At 36.3% G+C, this 26,957-nt stretch overlaps 1 protein-coding gene and 1 long non-coding RNA gene across 2 annotated transcripts in view; one reads left to right on the forward strand and one right to left on the reverse strand.

Moving 5' to 3' along the window:
* The window catches only part of LOC135837960 (roundabout homolog 2-like), a 638,803-nt gene that overhangs the window by 572,079 nt on the left and 39,767 nt on the right, over positions 1-26,957 (reverse strand). The gene's annotated exons all lie outside the window — the stretch shown is intronic.
* Positions 1-26,957, forward strand: part of LOC135837966 (uncharacterized) — an 81,818-nt gene that overhangs the window by 15,440 nt on the left and 39,421 nt on the right. The window contains exon 2 of the long non-coding RNA XR_010557279.1: positions 2,965-3,056. This is a non-coding gene — a long non-coding RNA (uncharacterized LOC135837966). The remainder of the gene's footprint in view (positions 1-2,964; positions 3,057-26,957) is intronic.

A 26,957-nucleotide genomic window follows, 5' to 3' on the forward strand; every position in this document is an offset into this window, starting at 1 on the left:
GGGGGGAATAGAAGGTTTGTTTGGAAATTTAACACTTGGCAAGTGTCAAAAGTTTTAACAGTTCGTGCGTGATTGCGAGTCAACCTTCACCCTCCACCTCACCCCCTAGCCACAATGCGCCAATGTTGCGGACTGTTCCTGTTCCGCAAGCTTCGGCTGGAATGGAAATTTTTCGCCGTTTTTTATCAACTCGAAAAAGAGGGTCAATTGGTTGGCGAATGTCATGTTTAGACGGTATAAAAAATCATTTTTCGCATACGAGCGTGCGATTAGATCTAGCAATGAAGAGGAAAAACAGCACAGAGGGAGAAACGGAAACGTCCAGAATTATAGCTCGGTGCACGCAATTAGGTTACTATACGCAGCTTGGCTGGATTTTTTTTGTGTCATCGCGAAGGCTACGCCTATGACGTTGACTGTTGAGATTCGCCAAATTAATAATACAATGAAACAAAAAAGGCACATTGGTAAGGCGAGCTGCTAAAAAGCTGCAGGTAAAAATAATTTTAGATGATTTTTGATGATTTACTGAAGAAGCTAATATGCCTCAGCTTTCTCTAAATCGTGTTCTTCTTTCCTTTACGTGTTTATTGTTCTACACTTTACTCTCTGACAGAAAAAATATCAAAATTTTGATTAAATTACTAAAGAGAATTTTCCCCAAAAGACAATACCTCTTTTGAGAATTTTGCCAAAAAGCAAAGCTTTTCGGCCTTTTCAGTTAAAAAACAAGACTTTAAGTAATTTTAGCAAAAAATCAAAACTCTTATAAGACTAACAAAATTTCCAAAAAAGCAAACTTATTTTGTAACAATTTGCAATTTTTCTAGAAAAAAAAAAAAAAAACTTTTCCCCACACGATTTTAGCACACAATTAAGATGTTTTAGACAATTTAGACAAAAAAAGAAAACTTTACGTCTATTTCAGCTGAAAAACGAGACTTTTCAGTAATTTTGGCAAATAACTCGACTTCAAATAGCAACTTTTTTGACCATTTTGCCAAAAAATTAAGATGTTACAGAAAATTTCAGCAAAAAAGTATCGTTTGTGGAAATTTTGCCGAAATAATTAAACGTCGTCAACAAAATTTCCAAAAAAGGCAAAAGCTTTTCGCAATGCTATTAAAAAATGTAAAAATTGTGAGTGATTCGTTCAATCGTTCGCGAACGATTCGCTCAGGGAAAAAAAGATCGTTCGCTAACGAATAAATCACTTCGAGATTGAATTCGGTATATAGGAAGATGACAGGACAAACCAAACTCAATTTGTTCGCGAATGATTCGCTAAAAATTAAATAAATTAATCGATTCGTTCGCGAACGAGTCACTTATAGGAATCAATTCGTTCGCGAAGAATCACATATATTCGAATCTATTCGTTCGTGAATGATTCACTAACATTTAATCAATTCGGTCGCGAATGATTCACCAAAAATTATTCAATTCGTTCGTGAATGATTCATCAAAACTTGATTAAATAAAGCAATTTGTTCGCGAACGAGTCACTTATACGAATCAATTCGTTCGCGAACGAATCGTCTATTCGAATTTATTCATTTGCGAATGATTCACCAATAAGTAAGTAATCCATTCGTTCGCGAATGATTCACCGAAAATTAATAAAATGAATCAACTCGTTCACAAACGAGTCACTTACTATACAAATCTATTCATTCGCGAATGATTCGCCAAAAATTAACTAAATGAATCTATTTGTTCACGAACGAGTCACTTATATGAATCAACTCGTTCACAAACGAGTCACTTATACGAATCAATTCGTTCGCGAACAATTCACCAAAAATTTGACCGCAGGTGAAATTCTGAATTAAAACCAATTCTATAATATTTCTTATTGGCACATTCATTAGCTATTTGCGGACGACTCGAAAAACAAAAGAAAAAATATTACGGAGAACATCCTCGACGACATTGTCGTTCGCCAACTCGATGGCAGCAACAGACTGGCGAATAAAGAGATTAATTTCCATTCGAAGACGTTCGATTAAATAAATACGAACGAAAGGCGGAAGGGAAGCTGGAAAAGAGGGTGAGGGGGGAGTGTTTTCGTCATCTCAGCTATATTAAAAGCGCGAGACGCTGCCGTAGCAGCAACAGTGTATTGAAGTAATTTAAGTATAAGATTGGAATCGCGAATTCGAAATTAAAAAAGTTTCGACGTTTTTGAACAGCTCTTCTCTACTGCGAGAAGTTTTTATATCTATTTTAGGCGGCGCCGCCGCCGGTAAAGTATTTAGAAAATTACAGCGCACCTTGTTGAAACGTTAACACGCGCTAACCGAGTCATTTTTAACCCTGCGACCTCGACCCTTGCTCGATGCACATGCGACAAGTATGCAACTATGCAGCATGCACTCGTCAAAGTGCATGTTATTATACGAGTACATACTACGCGTACATTAATATCGGCGCGACGACGAGTGATTTTTCTAAACTTTGTAAGTGTGTACCCTTTTCCTTACCTGTTCCTGACCCCCACCCCCATTCGCCACGTATCTGTTGATGCTGGGTACTTGGACGAGTTAAAGTATCTGTCGAAATGGCGTTCTTCGTTTTCTTTGTAATTTACACAACACGTTCGGTGTTTATCGCTCAAACAAGAGGTAAAACGATCTGGTGTAAATGTTTCAACGTTCGAAGAGGGTGTATTTTTAAAAGATACCTACCTAACGTTTAAGTATGCATCCGGTGTCCAAATTCTAACTGCAGAACATGGTTTATATGTGCTATGGCAACGTGATGGAATTTTATCATTTTTCCCCCTTCCTCGTTTATAGGTAGAAATTTAATTGGAATTTGGTGTTTGATTGTTTTTTGATAGTGGAAAGAGGTGCTTTTTTTCTTCCTTCTTATGTAGCAACGACTAATTTATAGTGTAATTATAGGTATTTATTGCGTGTATATTTTATTCATCCTTTTTTTTGTGTGTTTTTTATGTCGCAGGTTTAAAGGATTCGGATATTGGGTTCAGAAATAGAGGACCAAGTTGATGAAACGACGCCGCGCCGATTAGGACCTCGTGACTTGAGAAAATGGTAAGAGACTTGGAAAATTATATTCGAACTTCTCAGAACCCTCCCCCAAATGTGTTGTTTCTGATCTGTTCAGGTTTCCGAGGGGCGCTGATCGAGTTCCTATATCCACTCAATTTTACAACCTCTCACCTCTCATTGGCCCCCCCCACTCTCTCTCCGAAAAAACGATCGAATGCAAAAATGTGATGTGAATGACGTTTCGATTTCTATACTACATTATTAGTATTACTCAAGTGTTTTTAAATATCCATCTGTTTTCTCTCAAAAATTGATGTGGCATATGGATTACTTTGAGGGAAAGGGAAAGCCCTTTTCGCATTATAGAGATGTAAAATTCAAAATGTATCGAAAAAGGGTGGAAAGTTTGGGAGAGGAGGTTGAACATTGACCAAAAATTTTCGAATCTTCACTTTTTAAATCATTTTTTTAAAAACTGTTTGCTAAAGTTGTATCAAATTGTGTTATTGTCCCTTGCCTTCTTTTTTTGGATAACATTATGAGTACCATCACAAAAAATATTCCTTACCCTGCTCAAGAAAAAATGTTTTCTCTAAAATTGCAAAAAATAGGTAGGACTGTTTTTCTGCTTTTTTTCACATTTCAACTTTTTTTTTTCATTCATTTACTTTTCCTTTCAGAATTCTAAATTATACTATTTTTTTTTCAAGTTCGAGTCAATTTTTGAGAAAAATGTCAAAAAGAGTTTATTTTAGAAAAAAAATGTCAGAATAAAGAGTCAATTTTTGGGAGAATGTCTATAGGAACCGGATTTTTTGGAAAAAATGTCAAGAAGAGTCAATTTTGGAAAAAATGTCAAAAGGAGCCAATTTTTGGATTAAATGTCGAAAAGAGTCAATTTTTGGGGAAAATGTCGAAAAGAGTCGATTTTTAGGAAAAAATGTCAGAAGGAGACAATTTTTGGAGGAAATCTCAAAAAGAGTCGATATTTGGAGAAATGTTAAAAGGAGCCAATTTTTAGAAAAAATGTCAAAGGGGGCAATTTTTGGAAACAATGTCAAAAAAGTCAATTTTTCGGGGAAAATGTCAAAAAAGAGTCAATTTTTGGCGAAATGTCAAAAGGAACTGATTTTTTGGAAAAATTGTCAAAAGAGTCAATTTTTGGAAAAAATGTAGAAAAGAGTTTATTTTGGGGATGATGTCCAAAAAGAGTAACTTTTTGAAAAAATGTCTGGAGCCAATTTTTTGAAAAAAAAATATCAAAATAAGAAACCAATATTTTGAAAAAATGTCAGAAAGAGTCAATTTCTTGGGAAACATGTTGAAAAGAGTAGATTTTTGGAAGAAAATGTCAGAAGGAGCCAATTTTTGGAAAAAATGTCAAAAGAGTCAATTTTTGGAAAAAATGTCAAAAAAGAGTTTATTTTGGGGATGATGTCCTAAAAGAGTCAATTTTTGAAAAAATGTCAGCAGGATCCAATTTTTTAAAAAAATGTCAAGAGTCAATTTTTGGAAACAATGTCAAAAAAGTCAATTTTTTGGGGAAATGTCAAAAAGTGTCGATTTTTGGAAGAAAATGTCAGAAGGAGTCAATTTTTGGAAAAAATGTCAGAAGGAGCCAATTTTTGAAGAAAATTTCAAAAAGAGTCGATTTTTGGAAAAATGTTAAAAGGAGCCAATTTTTAGAAAAAATGTCAAAAGAGTAAACAATGTCAAAAAAGTCAATTTTTTGGGGAAAATGTCAAAAAGAGTTTATTTTTAGAGGGGAAAACGTCAAAAAAGAGTCAATTTTTGGAGAAATGTCAAAAGGAACTGATTTTTTGAAAAAAATGTCAGAAGAGTCAATTTTTGGAAAAAATGTCAAAAAAGAGTTTATTTTGGGGATGATGTCCAAAAAGAGTCAATTTTTGAAAAAATGTCAGCAGGATCCAATTTTTTGAAAAAATGTCAAAAGAGTCAATTTTTGGAAAAAATGTCAAAAAAAGTCGATTTTTTGGGGGAAATGTCAAAAAGTGTCGATTTTTGGAAGAAAACGTCAGAAGGAGTCAATTTTTGGAAAAAATGTCAAAAGAGTCAATTTTTGGAAAAATATTAAAAAGAGTTGATTCAAATGTCAGGGGCCAATTTTTGGGAAAAAATGCCAGAAGGTGCCAATTTTTGAGGAAAATCTCAAAAAGAGTCGATTTTTGGGAAAATGTTAAAAGGAGCCAATTTTTAGAAAAAATGTCAAAAGAGTAAACAATGTCAAAAAAGTCAATTTTTTTGGGGAAAATGTCAAAAAGAGTTTATTTTTAGAGGGGAAAACGTCAAAAAAGAGTCAATTTTTGGAGAAATGTCAAAAGGAACTGATTTTTTGGACAAAATGTCAGAAGAGTCAATTTTTGGAAAAAATGTCAGAAAGAGTTTATTTTGGGGGATGATGTCCAAAAAGAGTCAATTTTTGAAAAAATGTCAGAAGGAGCCAATTTTTTGAAAAAATGACAAAAAGAGTCAATTTTTTGGGAAAAATGTCAAAAAGAGTCGATTTTTGGAAGACAATGTCAGAAGAGTTAATTTTTGGAAAAATGTCAAAAAGAGTTTATTTTGGGGATGATGTCCAAGTAGAGTCAATTTTTGAAAAAATGTCAGAAAGAGTCAATTTTTGGGGAAAATGTCAAAAAGAGTCGATTTTTGAAAAAAATGTCAAAAGTGTCAATTTTTGGAAAAAATGTCAAAAAAGTATTTTCTTGGGGTAAATGTCAGAAGGAGCCGATTTTTGGAAAAAATGTCAAAAAAGAGTCAATTTTTGGGAAAAATGTCAAAAAGCGTCAATTTTTAGCAAAGTAGTCAAAAAATGCCCCTTTAGGCACCGTTGTCAAAAAGTGTTCGTTTTTTTAGTAAAATTGTCAAGAAGGTTCCATTTTTGTCAAAAAGTTCTGTTCTTGCAAAAATTGCCCAAAAAAATCCTGTTTTTTCCACAATTTTATCAAAAAAATTCCTGGTTTTCGACGAAATTGTCTTGTGATGTTTTTTTCGTGAAAATTCTTAGGAAGTAATTTTTTGATGAAATAAGTACATAAGTACATTATCGTCAAATGGTCATGATTGTTTCAAAAATTGATCAAAAATTTATTGATTTTGCTTGCCTGCCTAAAAAATCCTCTTTTTGTTTCAAAGTTTGTCCAAATATTGCTTATAAAAAGCTTTTTTATTTTATAGAATTGATTTTTGTCTTATATTGCTCGGCTAAAAAATCATCTGTTTGTTTCAAAGTCTGGTAAATAAGAATGTGCTATTTTTCAAATAAAATTTCTTAAAAGCTTCTCTTTTGTCAAATTTTATTTGTTTGCCCAAATTTAAAAAAAAAAAATCAGCTTTTTTGATATTTTTGATACATTTTTTACCAAAAAAAAAACACCCTGAAGTTTTGCTACAAAATAGGACTTAAAATGCAATCATGCATCGTTATTCGATTTTTTCCGATGTAAACTAAAGCTCAAAAGTGTAGTGGGCACCGAAGTGCAAAATCACCATCGTTATCCAACGTGTTAGTATGGCGAATCCGACTCGCAACCCTTACCTAACGCAATCAAATTGAAATCATGTACGAGAGGCGAGAATTATTAGAGATTTTCCACTCGACGATTCGCCTGTCGCCATCATCACTGCAGGGGAATATGGTACATATTTATGCATAGTGTTATATAATAAACGAGGAAACATCAGATTATTCAGTACCTTATTCCTAGCTCTACGTAGTACACTATACGTGGTGCATTTAAACAACGGTCGTGACATTTAAATCATATAATATACGCGGGTTAAAGGTTCGTCGAAGCGTGTGATTCGCGCGGTCAGTTAATTATTTCGTAAAAGCTCCGACACTTTATGGTGAAACGTCGTCACGTCGTTAAAAACTTTTTAAAAACCAGAGCAAAAAACCAGCTCAGCTGAGCCGTTCCAACAACTTTTGAAAACCTCATCGACACCCTATTTTTTTTTTGTACACATGTAGATAGATACTACATATAGCTAGGTACGATTCTCAAGTTGTAGGTATAGTAATATTTTTTCACGCCATAATTTTTCCAAAGGAAATGGGTCGCTTTTAGTGAGGAGAGGAGGGGTGTACAGGAACCATCTCACTCGCTGTCTACGTTTTTTTTTCCTCGTTGCGACGAATATGTATATCTAAACGATACCGACAAATGCTCCGCGGTTTTGGGTTCTTCAAAAGCGCATTAAGTATTCGATTTTTGGCAATTTTTCACACAATTTATAACTATACGTATTTTCAAATAATATAGGTAGAGGTACCATATACTTATATCGAGTATGAATAAATATAGGTACGTATTCGTGTATATATAGTCGTTCGAACGATGATGATAATGCTGCAGAAAAAGATATAGGTGAAGTACGATATCGGTCTTGGTTCGAGTTCTCTCTCCAGTCTACGTTTTTTCGCTCTTTTTCCCCATCATATTTACGTACCTCTATTCGTATTCGGTTTAAACCGACGTTTCTATACTTTTTCAATTTTCATAGCCATTTTTCATTTCGACGGTGTATTAGTGTAGTTGTTGCTTCGGCAGCTTCTGCGCCAGGAGGAGGAGTAGGAGAGGCGAGCGTACGATATTGGAATACGTAAAAAAAATATAACTACTTACAGATGTGAATTTTTATTTTGAAAAAATAATGCTTCGATAATGTTAGCATTTTTATTACGAGTTTTAGCGAAGGCTGACGATGACGAGGCGTAAGAACGAATATATGAATTTTTAAAATCTCACTTTTATACGCTTTTCTCGTACACGTGATGTGATTTTTTTGTAGTCTTTTTTTTCGATGCTTTCTTTTCGACGCGTTCGCTATAATGTCCAACTTGATGTGTGCGAGCTCGAGCTTAAGTAAACGTTGATTTTGCTGTCGCCTAGTCAGCAGGGAAGCCTCATATGTAATGTACGTGGTACAGTAATTCATCTGCATATATGCAAATAATTGAAAAGTTACGAGTTACGAGTTGCAGGGTATTGGGGGATGCGGAGAGAACATTATGTGAGGAAGGGATGCGGTTATATCGTGTAAAATTCTACGTCCCTAATTTCAAATTCGTCCGGTCGTCGTCGTAGCTGTCGTTGCTTTTATTTTGACGAGCTTTTGCGGCGTACTTTTGTAAGCTGCGAGGAGCTTTGGCAGCAGGGGTCGTGTTGTTTCGTGTTTTACAGAATTGTTGACGCGTTTTCAGACAGCCTGTATACATGGTGGCATGGCGGTAGGTATAATTGGCCTCTATACGAGCTGCTGGCTGTACGTATATCCTCGCCAACCTCGCCGTTCTAATTAATCGGCCAAAGTCACGCGTCTCGCACGATGGATGGAGCAGGAGCAGGAATGAGGAAATGCCAGCACCAATGTCACGTGTGCTGGAGCTCGGTTATCGCGGCTAATTGCTACGTGAGATGGCGATATTTTCGCGTATTAAGCGTTCAAAGACGTGGATCGTACCGTAGGGAGGCAGGGATGAGATGATGAGATGGAGTAATCTGATCTTGGTTTGCACAACTCTGGCACTTGCTTTTGGAAACGCGAACGATGCCCGGAAGGGTGGGGTGGATGTACGATGAGTTAGAGTTTGTATGGGGTAGAAATGGGCTATAGATAGTGATCTGGTGAGACCAGTCTGTGTTATGCTTATGATACTCGTACGATTCCTTCGCTTTTGTGCTGTGCTGTAGACTGTAGAGTAAGATTTCACAGTGTTTACCGAAACGATTCGCGATTAATTCGTTGCATGGTGCTTGGATTACGAGCTATAAAAAAGAAGTAATTTGCCAAAACGAAGGGGCTAAACGATGTTTAGGTATTGTTATTACGCTGCCTGCGGCATTCAATTTGAGTAAAAATATGATCGTCGTGACTCGTGACCCCTGCACGTTGGTCGTATTACGAAATGAGCTATGTATGAGATCGTTTGTGATTTGATTTCTTATTTAAATGAAAATTAGTTTTTCATCGTTAGGTATACGTTAGGGTGTATCTTAATTTGCGAAGTTGGAATTTTCCACCTACCGCGTTCGTGAGAGTATCGATTCATTTAGTGGGCGAATCATTCGTGAACGAATTGATTAATTTTAGAACCATTTGCATATAAATAAGTTAATCTATAGCGAATTATTCGCCAAAGAATTGATTAATTCATTGAATTTATGAATAAATTCGTTGGCGAATTGATTCATCAAAATTTAACTACTTAAATGAACCGATTTGTTCGCCGTCAAGCCACTTTAACGAATCAATTCGTTCGTGAATGAAACACCGAAAATATTTAAATGAATTAATTCGTTCGCGAACGAGTTATTCATACAAATCTATTCGTTTGAGAATGATTCGACAAAAAATATTAAAACGAATCGATTTGTTCGCGAACAAGTCACTTGAACAAATGAATTCGGTCGCGAATGACTCACCAAAAATCAATTAAATTAATCGATTTGTCCGCGAACGAGTCACATGAACAAATCAATTCGTTCGCGAATGATTCATTAAAAATTATTTAAATGGATCGATTTGTTCGCGAATGATTCCCCAAAAATTAAATAAGTGAATCTATTCGTTCGCGATCGAGTCACTTGAACAAATGAATTCGGTCGCGAATGATTCACCAAAGATCAATTAAATGAATCGATTTGTTCGCGAACCAGTCACTTGAACAAATCAATTCGTTCGCGAATAATTCACTAAAAATTATTCAATTCCTTCGCGAATGATTCGCCAAAAATTGAATAAGTGAATCTATTCGTTCGCGAACGAGTCACTTGTACGAATCAATTCGTTCGCGTACGAGTCACCTGAACAAATGAATTCGGTCGCGAATGATTCACCAAAAATTAATTAAATGAATCGATTTGTTCGCGAACGAGTCACTCAAACAAATCAATTTGTTTGCGAATGATTCTCTAAAAATTATTCGATTCGTTCGCGAATGATTCTCTAAAAATTATTAAATTTGTTCGCGAATTATTCACCAAAAATTATTCAATTCGTTCGCGAGTGATTCGTTAAAAATTATCTAGATGGATCGAGTTGTCTGCGAAGAGTCACTCGAACGAATTTATTCGTTCGCGAATGATTCACCAAAAATTATTCAATTCGTTTGCGAATGATTCATTAAACATGATCAAGATGAATCGATTTGTTCGCAAACGAGTCACTTGAACGAATTTATTCGTTCGCGAATGATTCACTAAAAGTTATTTAATTCGTTCGCGAATGATTCGCCAAAAATTGAATAAGTGAATCTATTCGTTTGCGAACGAGTCACTTGTACGAATCAATCCGTTCGCGTACGAGTCACTTGAACAAATGAATTCGGTCGCGAATGATTCACCGAAAATCATTTAAATGAATCGAATTGTTCGCGAACGAGTCACTCAAACAAATCAATTCGTTTGCGAATGATTCACTAGAAATTAATTAAATGAATCAATTCGTTCGCGAATGATTCACTAAAAATTATTCAATTCTTTCGCGAACGAGTCACCTGTTCGAATCTACAGTATTCGTCCGCAAATGATTCACCAAAAAATATTCAATTTGTTCGCGAATGACTCATTAAAAATTATTCGAATAGATCGATTTGTTCGCGAACGAGTCACTTGAACAAATGAATTCGGTCGCGAATGATTCACCAAAATACCAAAAATCATTTAAATAATGAATCGAATTGTTCGCGAACGAGTCACTCAAACAAATCAATTCGTTTGCGAATGATTCACTAGAAATTAATAAAATGAATCAATTCGTTCGCGAATGATTCACTAAAAATTATTCAGTTCGTACGCGAATGACTCATTAAAAATTATTTGAATAGATCGATTTGTTCGCGAACGAGTCACTTGAACAAATGAATTCGGTCGCGAATGATTCTCCAAAAATCATTTAAATGAATCGAATTGTTCGCGAACGAGTCACTCAAACAAATCAATTCGTTTGCGAATGATTCACTAGAAATTAATTAAATGAATCAATTCGTTCGCGAATGATTCACTAAAAATTATTCAGTTCGTACGCGAATGACTCATTAAAAATTATTTGAATAGATCGATTTGTTCGCGAACGAGTCACTTGAACAAATGAATTCGGTCGCGAATGATTCTCCAAAAATCATTTAAATGAATCGAATTGTTCGCGAACGAGTCACTCAAACAAATCAATTCGTTTGCGAATGATTCACTAGAAATTAATTAAATGAATCAATTCGTTCGCGAATGATTCACTAAAAATTATTCAGTTCGTTCGCGAATGACTCATTAAAAATTATTTGAATAGATCGATTTGTTCGCGAACGAGTCACTTGAACGAATTAATTCGTTCGCGAATGATTCCCCAAAAATTAAATAAGTGAATCTATTCGTGCGCGAACGAGTCACTTGTACGAATCAATTCGTTCGCGAACGAATCACCTGTTTGAATCTATTCGTTCGCGAATGATTCACTAAAAAAATTTTAATTCGTTCGCGAATGATTCCCCAAAAAGTAAATAAGTGAATCTATACGTTCGCGAACGATTCACTTGTACGAATCAATTCGTTTGCGAACGAATCACCTGTTCGGATCTATTCGTTTGCGAATGATTCACCAAAAATTATTCAATTCGTTCGTGAATGATTTACCCCTAGAAATCAATCAAAAAAATCGAAGGCTGAAAATAAAATTGAGAATTCTAGAAATTAGATCGAAACTGAAAATGAAAATCGAAATCTTGAAAATTATATTGAAAACTCAACAGCAAAATCCAGATGTGAAATAAACTTGACATCAAAAATTCTGAATAACTGAACATAAGAATGAATATTCTGAAAATTTGATTAAGAAGTGGAAATGAAATTGAAAATGTCTAAAATTATTTTTTAAAAAAACTTCAAATTGCATACAGAACGAATTTTTCAACAACCACGTCAAGCTGCTCGTTGCTTTAGCCTCTGAAATTTCAATCAAAGGGTGCCTGATTCCGGACGATTCGTTAACTCTCTGTATTCTTCAAAATTACCACCATCGACATCGACATACATAATCATGCACTCGAAGATCATTGAACTTTACCACGATTATCTTGGCGTGTCACCGAAAAAAGAAAAACTCAGCTGGAAGGAAAAATACAAAAATTCGTGACAGATGGTAATCTAATTTCGTTTTATCGAAGGGGCACCTCATTATTAGGAATTTTCACATTACCTTACTCGAATAGCCGGGTACGATAAATTTTAGGCAGAAATACGGTCAGAAAAATAATCTTTTTAAATACTCGGGTCTATACGGTAGGAAATAAACTGTATAAGGCGAAGTTCCAAAAGTAACCTAGCTACCTGTACCTACCTCTAGACCTACGTGCAAGTATAGTAATTCCTTATCAAAGGAAAATATCGCTCGAATCCGTTGACGGCGGCGGTTACGCGTACATATAAATAACTCCTACGCCAGATTTGATTTCCAAAAAGGAAACCGCTCCCGGACGCGGAATATTTTAATACCTCGTGTAAAGTTGTAAAAATCTCGTCGCACCTCAAAATATACGTACTTATTACAAAAATATACCTATACTATGTAGATGTATAAATGTATTTAAGTGAAAAACATGCACAATATTGATCGAAACACATCTCACGACAGCCAGTGCCAGAATCGAGGAGGAGAGGAGGGAGGCAAATTAAAAAATATATATTCCTCGGTGGGTAATCGAGTCCGTATCTGTGCGTTTAATTTTAACCCTACATTAATTCGTCATGTAGTAATGTACTCGATTAAGTCAAAAAATACGTATAAAATGTCAAAGCCCAACCACGAGAACATATTAGACAACGATCGACGTCAGATACTGGAATAAAATCGAGCTACTGTTGTCGTTGACGAGTTCATTAATACCGAAAAGCCTATACAACAGATACAGTAGGAGCTAGAAGAGTGCATGAAAATGGGACATGGACATGGTATATGTAGTGATGACACTGGCGGTATTCGGAAGTCTGCCTACATAGGAATCTAAGTAATGAAATAATTTAATTAGAAAAATGTAGAGGTAGTTTAGAGGGGCGCCGGGCGCAGGGCGCAGAACGGCTGTGGCTGTGGCGGTAAGAAAGCCACGAAATGTGCTTTTTAAACGCGAGCACGTCGATGATAAGCGTTGATAAGAGCACCGCAGCAGTGGTAAAAGCGTGTAAAACGAATAAATTAAAAATACTCGTCGCAAACGTCCGCGTTCGATGCTGATGCCGCCATCAGCGACTTCACATTCCATCCTATACTATGCTATATATCCTAATGTCCTATACTCGAGTCGAGTCGAGTCCCTCCATTCCATTTGTGGAGAGTATATTAAATCACACGTAAACAGACATCTCTATCACGCTGATGTATAGGACAACCAATAACACCATGCTGCCTCCACAGTCCGTTCTCGCTTATGGCCTGATAAGGATCTATAGCGTGCCATTAAAAATTACCACCAGAACCACTTAATGGGTACCCGAATTTCCGAATTCACGACGTCGTCTCTGGTCGTATCAATCAAACGAGATAATTGACGTTCGATTTTTATTGAGGGTGTCGCCAGGGATTGCCATGCCCTGAGATATCGAGCAGATGACCACAGCGATCGTATAATTAGCGATTCCCCCGAGGGGTTTCGAATGCGCCAAAATGTACACAACAGATTGTGACACATGCATCTACCTACCTCTAGTCCTTTACCATATACTCGAAAAATACGTTTCGTTCGTCTTTGTACCGTTTGTTCCAGGTAATGTATCATTTTTATGGAACTCTGATATCGTCCATTGAGGAAGAGGATGGACTCAAAGGCGAGGGGAGGGGTGGGAGGTTCGCTGTGGTAATTTCGTTAGTTGACTAAAGTTGAAAGTTGGCGCATTTTTTATTGTTTTATTCCAATTAACGTAGGGATAGCTCCAAGCAGCGAGCACCCTCTCCCCCTGTCACCCCTACTCATTTGCTATTTTCTGAATGAAGGTGAAAAAGGTGCTGAGGAGACCCTGAGAGGTAAAATTTAAAAAAATAAACATATATTCGAACTCAACGACGTCGAGTTGTTAAAAATCGACGAGTCAAACTACAAAATACTAATACATGACGTGAAGCACCTTCAACTGACGATTGAATAACCAGCCCCAAACTGACAAATTGAAAATTTTGGATCATCTAGCATTCATTTCGAGTCTACAGAGACCAAATGCCAGATTTAAGATCAGCGTTTTCTTGAGAACTTACATTATTCCTGGTAAAAGTAGCCAAAAATTTTGGTCAAAATATCTCCTACGTTGAGCACCCTTGGCTCAGCCTCTTGCAGAAGCGTTTTGAACCGAGAGGGTGGGAGGGGGGTGAGACATCAATAAAAAGTTGGACATTTTCGGGGATAGTTCGGTGAGTTTGAAAAAATTGGAGAAGTTGGGAAGGAGTTGGTAAGCAGGGAAACTCAAAGTACTCCTACCAAAAACCATGAGTTTTTACTTCTTCAATTATAAATTTTGAAAATTTTTTCAAAGTTGAAAAGTAGAAAATTGACTTTTCACATCAAAAATAATCTGACTTCATTTGAAATTTTCCAAAAAAGGCTTTTTCGATGGATTCCAGTCAAAACTGCCAAAATTTCCTGTTTCTCGCCGAAAATTCGAAAACAATTATTTATAATTTTTTCCAAAATTGGCTCTTTTTGAAAAATATAAAATTATGTCCTGAATTCCTGAAGAAAATCAAGAATTGTGAATTTTTTTACTTTTCGAATCATCAGTTTTTTCATTTTTCAATAATGAAAAATCAACTTCACCCGCAGTATACAATTGTCGATGTCGACATTTACATCGGCTATACGTTTTTTTCCAACATAATGATGGAAAAGTGATCAATTAATTATTTAGTAGGAATCTTCTGTCCCTACAAAAGCCAGGTAAATGAAAATTTTCGAAATTTTCTCATTATTTCTGATACCTTGACATGCCATCTTGACATGTAAACTTAGATGTAAAATTTGTTGCGCGAAATTTACATCTACAACTATGTCGACCAATTTTTCAGAATTAAAATCTCTGTTTTAGTGTTTAAAAGTTTAGTAAACATTCAAAAAAATGATCTTGTTCATTGAGGAAAACAAATTTTCTAGGGCATTGATAAAATTATTCACTTTTCCACAGTTTGGAGTTGTAGATGATATGATGTTGATATTGTGGATGATTTGTTGATGTCAAATTCAACATCAACATTAGTGGTGTCAAGTATTGTCGAAAAAAGGTATCGATTAGTATCAAATGATTCTCCAAGAGTATCGATAAGTATCCATACTATCGATACTCCCAATTTTTCACACTTTTGCCGGTGTTTTTTTTTTTTACCATGGGCCATGGCCCAGAGGAAAACATGAAAAATACAGTGACAATTTGACAACATGCTGGAATTTCACAAAAATTTGAATGGTTTTTGGTATTTTTGTTTTTTTCATGCTTTTACTCGAATTTTGAGGAAGTTTAAACGATATTTTGCACCATTTTTGCTAAATTTTAACATAATTTTGTATTCGATACTCGCTCAAAAAGTATCGGTAAGTATCGAATACAGCCAAGTATCGATACTATCGATATTTTTTGACACCACTAATCAACATTAACATCGACATGTTGACATGAAAATGGATTAGTTTAGTACTCTTAGATAAAGTATTGCACCATCTTTGATATATGTAAGGAATTTCTGTTCAACTTTTTGATTATACAGACAGACAGACTTTTCATCTGTCCTTTGTTGGAAGTGGACTTTGCATCGATGCTGTTTTCAGCACGAGCAATAGCCACATCAAAAGAAATCATTTTTGGAAAATAAATTGAAATTTTTAAACTCAAATTTTATAAGTTTACGAAGCAGGAGGTCGACATAAATTTTGATGTAAATGTTGATCCATCCACATCAGTCACTTTTGGATGCCCCATGTCGATGTGAATTTTGACCCTGTGTCGAGCCAATTGTTGACACAAAAGCAGATCAACATCAGTCGACAATTACATCGACAATTAGCTCTACACAGGTCAAAATTGACATCGACATGTGGCATCTAAAACTGACAGATGTGGATGGGTCGACATTCACATCGAAATTAGCATGGTCATTGTTGTATGGGCAGAAATTCAAAAAACGTAAGCTAATCAACGCAGGGTAGCAATACCAAAAAGCACAAATTCTTGGTGGAATTTTATTTTCAAAAACCAAATTTAAAAAACTGGTAAAAGTACGCATTTTTAACTTAAAAATTCAAGTAAATTATATCAGTATTGACTGGGAAATAACAAATTGGTGATGGTTTGACAATAATTTTACCTCCTAGACTTGATGTGGTTCCAAAGGAAAATCATACAGAGTATTTACATTCATTTTCAAATCTTCTATATTTGACTTTACAAGATTACAGCATACCCTTATGGTATTTATGTGTTCAAGTGTGCGTACATCTGTTAGTCTGTAAATTGCAGATCTCATAACACTCTGTGTTCTCCCTGATTAATGAAACTGATTACCGTCAGGCGGGGTCGCTTTGATTTCTGCTCTGTACGGCGTAGAAAGATGTTTTTGAAAAAATTGCACCACTCAATGTGTGAAGTATGTCAAAACGCACAAAATGGCCTTTTTGTTTTTTGTTTTTTTTTGTGCCTCAAAATTGCCCTCAAAGGCCGTATCGAAGTCACCCACGAGATGGGGTCACTTTGATAGAGGTACTTTTTTTTCAAAAAATGATTACTCATCGCCTTTAGACCTACCATACAAAATTTCACCAATTTTGGCCGAGAGGAATTCATCATATTGAAAAAGCGATAAAAGCCCCTGTGTTTCCTCAATTTTTTATAAAATTCAGTTTTTTAACAAAATTGTTAGATATTTAATAAAATACCTTTGCGACCTATCAAAATGGGATGAAATTTCACACTGAATCCGAAAATGGCGTTGATTTTCACTTTAGTCTCAAAACTTAGATTTTTAGCCTCAAAAATGAAAAATCAATAACATCCCCACTGAGAACAATGGGCCAAGGATCGGAGGCACCTCAACCTAGAAACTCGAAATTTTTGGAGATATTTCCCAAGGAGTGTAGCTTTACGATAGACTATCAGCCAATGTTCTATTACATATCTGAAAATACTATAACATCAACTTTTGTTGAGTGATGAAAAATCTTGAAGAATTACCACTTTTAAAAAACTCAATTAAAAGCAGGGACGAAAATAATTATTTACCAACTCAACACTGTTATCGTGTCAATTCACCATAAGTGTAACCACTTTGCTTGAAAAAAAAATTTAATTCGACGTTTTACTCGCTCCACAGATCAAAACGTGCAGAAAAATAAGCGCTATCAAAGTCACCTCGCGAAATCAAAGCGACCCCACCTGACGGTATGTATTTCGTAACTAAACAGATTATTCATAATCATGTGCTTTTATAATCAAAAGGATTTTTATTTATAAGGTATATGTTCTGTGTTCCCTAATTGTTTGTCCTATTTGTGTAAAACCGAAAAGTAGGTACTGAGGCTGTGAGCTTATGTATGAGGTTGATGAGCCTATGTGCAAAATATACCTACCTTTACAATATCTAAGTGCATACGAATAATTAATAACTTTAGTTACTCTCATTTTATAAATCTGCAGACAAATTCACACTCTTGTACGAATAGTTTGATATCCTGTACCTACCAGAAGATGAATTACTCGACATTTGACAAAAATTGAAAAATTGATTCCCTTCCCCGTCAACTGCACAGATTTCCAACCCTCCAGCCGAGCTTCATCGTAATAATTAAACAATGACAAACTGGAAAATGGAAATACGATCAAGGCCTGAAATTCACGTTAATCTTCTTTGCCACACGTCCGGCATATGACAATAGGAGTAATTGCACCCCCCCGCCGATCCTCCGGGACAACATTTTTCTTAAAGGGGACATCCTAAGGAACATTTTAATGCAAAGTTGCCAAAAAAAAAGTTGGCCTTACTTACAAAATGGCGGCCATTTTGATTGACAGGTCAGCCGAAATCGCAGATTTTGCGTTATAACATAGGGCGTACACAAACTTTTTCAAACTTTACAAAGGTAGATCGAAAGATCATGCAAAAATTTATCACCTGTCCAAATTTCAAGTGCTAAAGTGCGTTTTTCGATTTTTGTTGAATTTTTGAAAATCGAATTTAGGACAAAAATGAGGGAAAAAATCAAAATTTTACCAAATTGACCGAGAAAGCTGAAATTTGGGATATACCCTATTTTCGACATGCCAAATCGATTGGAAACGGTTTCAACCCGTTTTGAGCAGTTCTGGAGCCTCCAGCAGATTTTTGAAACTCGAAATTCCCACAAAATTCCATCAAATTGGAGTTGTAAAGCTAAAATTCATTCTAAAAACTAGTTTCAATACGCTACGAAGTACTGCAGGTGAATTTCAAGTTGTTTTGGAGCTTCCAGCGACTTTTTGAAAATTCCTGAAGCCTCCAGCAGATTTTTGAAACTTTAAATTTTCACAAAATTTCATTAAATAGAGATGGAAAGCTGACATTTACTCTACACTCCAATTTTAACACCCTCTGAAAACGACTTCTGATGGATTTCAAGTTAGTTTAGAGCCTTCAACGACTTTTTTGAAAATTACTGGAGCCTCCAGTAGATTTTTGAAACTTGAAATTTCCCCAAAATGTTGTCAAACCAAGATGGAGAGTCGAAATTCGTTCTGCACACTAATTTCAATACGTCACGAAGTTGACTGCTGGTGAATTTCAAGTCTTTTTGGAGCCTCCAGCAACTTTTTGAAAGGTTGTATGACGTTTTTTTGGAAAATTGAAATTTCCTAAAAGTTGCTGGAAGCTTCAAAACCATTTGAAACCACCATGTAGTCTGCGAAGTAAATTTCAGCTTGCCAACTCCATTTGATAAATTAATGTTGGGAAATTTCAAGTTTCAAAAATCTACTGGAGGCTCCAGTAATTTTCAAAAAAGTCGCTGGAGGCCCTAAAATGACTTGAACCCACCTGAAGTCGTCTTCAGAGGGTGTTAAAATTGGAGTGTGGAGTAAATTTCAGCTTTCCATCTCCATTTGTTGAAATTTTGTGAAAATTTAAAAGATTCAAAAATCTGATGGAGGTTTCAGGAATTTTCAAAAAGTTGCTGGAGCCTCCAAAACGACTTGAAATTCACCTGCAGTACTTCGTAGCGTATTGAAATTAGTTTTTAGAATGAATTTTAGCTTTACAACTCCAATTTGATGGAATTTTGTGGGAATTTCGAGTTTCAAAAATCTGCTGGAGGCTCCAGAACTGCTCAAAACGGGTTGAAACCGTTTCCAATCGATTTGGCATGTCGAAAATAGGGTATATCCCAAATTTCAGCTTTCTCGGTCAATTTGGTAAAATTTTGATTTTTTCCCTCATTTTTGTCCTAAATTCGATTTTCAAAAATTCAACAAAAATCGAAAAACGCACTTTAGCACTTGAAATTTGGACAGGTGATAAATTTTTGCATGATCTTTCGATCTACCTTTGTAAAGTTTGAAAAAGTTTGTGTAAGCCCTATGTTATAACGCAAAATCTGCGATTTCGGCTGACCTGTCAATCAAAATGGCCGCCATTTTGTAAGTAAGGCCAACTTTTTTTTTGGCAACTTTGCATTAAAATGTTCCTTAGGATGTCCCCTTTAAGAAAAATGTTGTCCCGGAGGATCGGCGGGGGGGGGGGTGCAATTACTCCTATTGTCATATGCCGGACTATGGGTATACCGGCTGGGACTCCACGACTACGTCGAATTAAACGAAAATTAATTCCATCGACTATATTACGTAGACGAATTTAGTGCAGTCGTGGTTTTAAAACTCGCAACAAAAATGTCTCCGGCAGTCGCAGTACGCAGATATAATTTAGGAAAAACAGTGCTCCGCATATAGATGAGAACTCGTACCCTTCGCATGTGAGTGGTGTACGTACACTGTACATCGTAGCCTACAGTACGGTTTTACAGGAGAGGGTATACGATGTTTAGGATGCCAAAAAGCTCGTGGGAATTCCTCAACCGCTAATCCTTTTCTTGCGAACTCAACCAAGCGGTGGTAGCTTTTTAAAACAAGGGTAACCTAATACACCAGGCAAGGCATCCAGCCCGCATAAGATATAGGAAAAAGCAGCTTTCGCAGATTTCTAGGTACCCAAGTATACTAGTATAAGGCTCGGCTCACCTCGCCTCCAGCAGAGCAGCTCAATTTCCCTACCTGGCTTCTGAGAGAAATTTAAAACGTCGACTTGGGTTTCTGGCGAGAAACCTTTTTAATTAGTACGAAAAATCCATTAGGTAGTTTGTTTTTGTATGTACATTAAAAGCGGGGGGTGAAAAGTTGTTCTAAATATAACATCAACATCAACAACAACGTACCTACCTACGCCCCCGCATCATCAGCGACACGGCAAAAGCTAAGGGGAAAAAATGCCTTTTAAATAAAAATTTTATTAAAGACTAGAGCACAAAGTACGAGTAACTAACGTCGCGAATGACGAAAGCGACAAAAATGTTTTATTACATTAATAACATTCAGCGTCAAAAACCTTCATAAAGGAAATGAAGCAAGAAAAAGAGCCATTTATCAAAAAGGACTAGAGCCGTGTTTCTTCAGATGTTCGGCGCGCTATAACACAACTTACCCCCTTTTACGTAGTATGTCGCTCAACAAATTTACCATTTATTTTACCGGCGTGCTCTTTCTAGCAGACAATGTCAACAAAGTTTTCTATAGTACGCTAGATTCGACTCGACTCGACTCGACGAACAAGGAGGCTTTTACACTATGCAGACGAGAGCAGACTTTCGCAAATTGAGGTTTTTCTTTTATGTACATTAACAGCTCTCGTAGCGGTCGTTTCCTCATACTTCGATGTAGTAATAGATGAAGAGAATTTTTTCTACAAATTTGTATCTTTTTTTCCCTAGCTATGTTGTAGGTAGATTTATCTCGTCTCGTCGTCGTCATCGTCGTCGCTTTGTAGTAGGTGAAATGGCGAGAATTTGCCTAATTGCTGCATTGAAGGCGACTCCAGAGATTACGAGCATTTTAGCCCTTTTATGCGAGGTTTTAAGTCGGAAGAAATACTTTTACGAGAGTTTCCTTCAAAGTGCGATGCTTAAAAGGCTTTAGCGGTGTAGATGGATAATCAGGTTTTTTTCAACACCGTAAAGAGACCAAAAAAGGAAGAAAAAAAAGGTTACTTCTTTTAAGTGAAAATTTGACTTAATATTTTCTAATGCTTTTGTAAGTCCTGAAAATGGCAAAATTTTCCTTTTCGTCGTGCAAACCTACAAAGTATTAATTTTGGAGAGAATTTTAGTCTTATGCTTGTAATCACTTTGCAAACGCGAACCATTATAATTTTTTACCATCTTAAGCATTTCTTTATAAAAAAATTTCGATTTTTAAGGCAAAGCAGTACGAACAGATGAAGAAAGAGGTCAGAAAGAAGTTCAGAGCAGACAGGAACAAGTATATAAACAAAATATGCTCAGAAATAGAAAAACATGAGAACAAGAACGAGACCAAAGATATGTTCCAGAAAATCAAAACCATTGCTCGCACATTTGAAGCAAGATCACTCCCAGTCAAGAATCAAGAAGGTAAAGTGCTCACAAACAAGGAGGGAGTGAAGGAAAGATGGCGAGAATACTGTGAAAAACTAATGGCAGACGACTCTCACAACAGAGGTGACCAAGGCAAATCAGAGCTAAATCGCGAACTGGAACCTGCCATACTACGAGCAGAAGTCGAAGCAGCCTTTAAAAAGCTGAAAAAAGGCAAATCGGCAGAGGCAGATGGAATTGTGGCTGAAATGATAACAGCAGCAGAAGAGGAAAGCATAACAGTGCTGCACAGAATCTGCAACAAGGTCTGGGAAGAAGGAAAATGGCCCAAAGACTGGACTACATCTGTGTATGTGTACCTCTGCACAAGAAAGGCTCAAAGATGGAGTGTTCAAACTACAGAACTATATCACTGATATCACACACAAGCAAGGTACTACTGGCAATCATATATGAGCGTATCTAAGCGTACATCCTGCCACAGATACCACCAGAACAGGCGGGTTTTGTGCCAGGAAGAGGCACAAGAGAACAAATCAGGGATGAAAAGCCTTAAAATAAAACTTCAGCTTTTGGCTTTTAGCTTGAAATGTCAAAATTGAAACTTTTGGCTTTAGCTTTCGGGCGTTCTCGATTTTTAAGGCTTTCTTTAGCCAAACTTTCGGCTTCCAATGGCTTTCCCTTATATTTTCAATTTAACAGCTTTCATCTATATTTCATTACTTAAGCTTTTAGCTATAAACTTTTGACTTTAAGCTTTTGACTTTGAACTTTTAGCTGATACGCCATCAATTTACAAAAAAAGGGAATTAAAAGTTAGATCAGCTACATTACTTTCATAATTAGTGATAGTGGAGAATATTCATTGCTAAAATTATTTTCCTTTTTTTTTCATTTCACTAAATCGCACTAAAATAAAATTGAATGAAATTTTTTTCATTTTTTTTGTTTCTTCTGAATTTAGAGAATTCAATTCTGTAAAAAAGCCTATGAAAAAAGCCAAAAAAATGAAACTTTTGGCTGGCAAAAAATAAAACTTGCAAACTTTCAACTTTTGGCTTAGTGCAAAAATCTGCTCGGCTTTCAGCTTTCGGCTAGCGTTTCATCCCTGGAACAAATCCTAAATGTAAGCCAACTGATTGAAAAGGCAAGAGAATTCAACAAGCCAGTGTACATGTGCTTCATTGACTATGAGAAGGCATTCGACAATGTGAAGTGGAAGATCCTCTGGCAAAATCTCAAAAAGCTTGGAGTACCAGAGCACCTTGTCAGTCTTATGAAGAGTCTGTATGAGGACAACATGGCACAGGTGAGAGTTGAAGGAGAGCTCACCAATCATTTCCATGCAGCAAAGGGAGTAAGACTAAGGAACTAAATACCAGGTATGGAAATACGTCATCTTTGGTTGTAGAAAAAAATTTTCAAGTTCCCAATTTATTAATATTACCGCCAATTTACGTTATTTTTTTACCACATATTCATTTTAATACGTAAAACAGACATTTTCCCATCATTTTTTTGATTCCATTTCATTATATGACTGAAATGAAAAAATCAAATCACCGTCAAAACTATGAAATGTATAACCGAAAATGGCGTATTTCCATACCTGGTATTTAGTTAACGTGGTCCTTCGGTAATTGAGGGTTGCGTTTCACCTATCAAGGCAGAGAATTTCAATCTTTTTTTTTTCGTGTTTAAAAGTACTAAAGTAAAAACTTTTTGCGCAGAACGATTAATATTAGTTTGTTTAATATAATAAAATATTTTGAAATAATAAAAACAGTATATAAGTACATTTGTTTTAGTTATTTTGGAAGATGTCCAGAATGACTGTTTTAAAGGGAATTCTCCGCGAAAACTGAATGAAATTGGTAGATTTTTGGATATGTTGTTCATGAAAGTGCCCTTGAGGCTGCTACGTTGCCCTTTTTTCAAAATTTGGAATTTTCATTCCAAATTTGAAAAAAAGGGCAACTTAAAATCCAAATTTGAAAAAAAGGGCAACATAGCAGCCTCAAGGGCACTTTCATGAACAACATATCCAAAAATCATCCAATTTCATTCAGTTTTCGCGGAGAAATCCCTTTAAAACCGAACGGATATCTTGAAATTTAACACTTACAAAAAAGAGCTAAAAATTCTTAATATACAGTTATTTAAATGCTTCAAAATATTTCATCTTATTAATTACACAATATACTAGCGATTTGATCGATTACATTTTCAATTTACTGCACTTAAACACGAAAACGAACAAAAATAATTTTGGTTTCAGATGCGCCTTGTGCCCATTGGTTATACTAAGATTAAAAAACGCAACACCCGAAGGACCACGTTAAGACAAGGATGCATAATAAGCCCAATCCTCTTCAATGCATATGGAGAATGGGTAATGAGAACTGCCCTAGAGGATTGGGAAAAGGGAATCAGAATTGGAGGAAAGACATGGTCAAACTTACCTACAATATGCCGATGACACAACCCTGCTCTCAGAAACACCAGATGAGATGAAGGAAATGCTCAGGAAAATCAAAGAAGCTAGCAATGAGGCAGGCCTGAGGGTCAACAAAGGAAAAATGGAAATAATGATATTCGATAGGGAGCAAAAGAACAGACCTGAAATATTGGAGATTGATGGTATAGAGGTTGTGCAGAACTTCGTGTACCTTGGTTCATTAATGACGAATCAGGGAAGCTCAGCCAGGGAAAGCAGGAGAAGGTCGGCTATAGCAAAGACAGCAATACGTTACCTTAATGCCAAATCCGAGTATGTCCATACAAAAAAAGTACGATTTTACACATCACTGATAAGGTTCGGATATGCTCGGAAGAGTTTGTTGAGTTCTGATTGAACATCGGTCAGCTTCGTGCATCTTCGGTGGTGCATTTTAACTGTACTCAGATGCAAATTTTTCAATTCAGGGCTTCCTAGAGTCTTATCAGTGACGCAAAACGACGGTGTTTTTTTTGGATGGACATACTCGGATTTGGCATTAAGGTAACGAATGGGAAAGCTCAACTGGATATGGAAAAGCCACACCATTACGAAGGCCACGAAGCTAAGAATAGTAAAAACACTAGTCTTCTCCATCTTCCTGTATGCGTCAGAGTGCTGGACAATACGCAAGGCAGATCGAGATAAAATTGACGCATTTGAAATGTACTGCTACAGACGCATGCTAAGGATATGATGGGTCCAGAAAAGAACAAATGCGTCAATACTTCAACAACTGGGTGTAGAGGAAAGGCTAAGCACAGTCATTAGGAGAAGAATACTGCGCTACTTTGGACACATCGTGATACAGGACAACTTGGAAAAGTTGACAGTCCAAGGCCACATAGAAGGCAAGAGGGGAAGGGGAAGATCACCCACCCAATACACGGACTTGATCAAGAAAACTGCCAAAATGTCACTGGGAGAGTGCACGAGAAAGGCCGAGGACAGAGATAGCTGGAGGGAACTGGTTGCTGGGATTTTGTAGTCGCAATGTCCGGATGTGGGCAGGCGAGGAAGAAGTGCTTCGAAAAAAAAATGCAAACTATGTAATTCAGTAAAACTGATGAATTTTAATCCTGAATCGAATTTCACTAAGTATTTCTGGCCATTTTGGAGCCTCCAGCGCAGTTTTAGATTCCTCCAAAATTTCAAAATTTTTCTCATGGGGTTGGTTGTAGACAAGACACGGCCAATTCTAACAAAATTCCAAAAAATTTCCCTTCTAACAGAAAATTTTAGATTTTTTGACAAATCAAAAAAATGCACATCATGTGACTTTCTCGCGACTTCCCAAATAACACAAGGAAACAGCGCAAAGCACGCTTGGTAAATCCTGAAACGTATACGGTATTCGTGATTCGATTACATCTGAAAATGCCGCACACTCTTGATTATGACTCGAAGCTCTGTACCAAGAGTCTACATCCGCAAAACCTCTTTTCCATTTGGTAGACGACGCGCAAAACTTACGACACAATTCTACAGTTATAATGAAATTTTCTCACGATGCTCGGCATACAGCGAATTTGCTCGCGCTGAGGCTGACTAGTTAGCGAAACCGCCTGTAGGAAGTGCAAAATCCAATAAACTCGCTCGTAATGAAATTTTTCCGCTCCGCGGAAATTTCTCCAAAAGACACAACGAACGCATACCTCAAAGCGAAACGAAAACCTTACGATAGAGAGAGAGGGTAATTTTCATAAATGCATTCGCCTCATCATCGTCGAGAACGAGAAGGTATAGTATACGTATTCTATGATGACGTGAGAATAACGAGCATAGAGCAGCAAAGGTCGCCGTCGTCGTCGCTATATATGTATAGTCAACGTAGTCATAAACATAGCGAATGTGTAGCTGGTTGCTTTATTAAATTCCAGCCTCGGTAGGGTTTAATTTAAAACGTATCACCATCTCGGCGAACTCATCGGCATTGCCAAGCCTTTTGTCACAAAACGCCGCACAAAGCGACAATAAACACCGAAACAAGTACATACCGCCTGCTTTACACTCCCAAGCTATGAATAAATTTGTAACAATCTTTCGCAATTGCCACTTATAGGAAAAGTTTTCCTAGCTTTTGAGTATATACGAGTAAATGTACGTCGTCGTCGCTCCCCGCACCCATTTCATCAACCTCTTCTATGTAGTGTTCGGAGCTCTATCATCTCTGCGTACCTTCTTCGCTACTTTTTGCGCCAAAATATCGCACGATAAACGATTCGAATAATGAACGAATATCCCAAAGCTATAAAATGCTAAATGGCGCCAGATTTGTCAACGAGAATGTAAAGATTTCAACGAGATTATACAGTTACCCTTCACTTCACGTACGTAGGTACCTACGTGTTTATTCGTGTTAGTTAATTAGTTTCCAACAGCTATTCCAGAAGCAGTTTGAATAAGAGCACAGGAAACTCGACTAAGAAACCTGTAGGTTGTGATGATCTTTCGCAAAAACCAATATTTTGAGCTGACGAAGGAGGTATAGTATTCGACTAACAGAAAATTTTTGAATTACACGAAGCTAAATTGAAAGAACATGCAAAAACACATCACAATCCAAAATTTCAAAGACTCAAGTGCATTTTTTAATTTCTAGAAGGAGTTTTGAGAATCTTTGAACCAAAAATGAGAAAAAATCCAATACTGATGTAAACTTGATAAATTTGATTTTTTAAAAAATAACTTTAGTACTTAACCATAACCAAAAAAACGGTCGAAAAAGTAACCAAAAAGTGATCAAAAATAGTGAAAAAAGTGAACAAAGTATTTCAAAGTTTAATACAGAAAAATATCACAGAATCAA

This window comes from Planococcus citri, chromosome 2 (genome assembly GCF_950023065.1).
Source record: "Planococcus citri chromosome 2, ihPlaCitr1.1, whole genome shotgun sequence".
Taxonomy (NCBI): Eukaryota; Metazoa; Arthropoda; class Insecta; order Hemiptera; family Pseudococcidae; genus Planococcus; species Planococcus citri.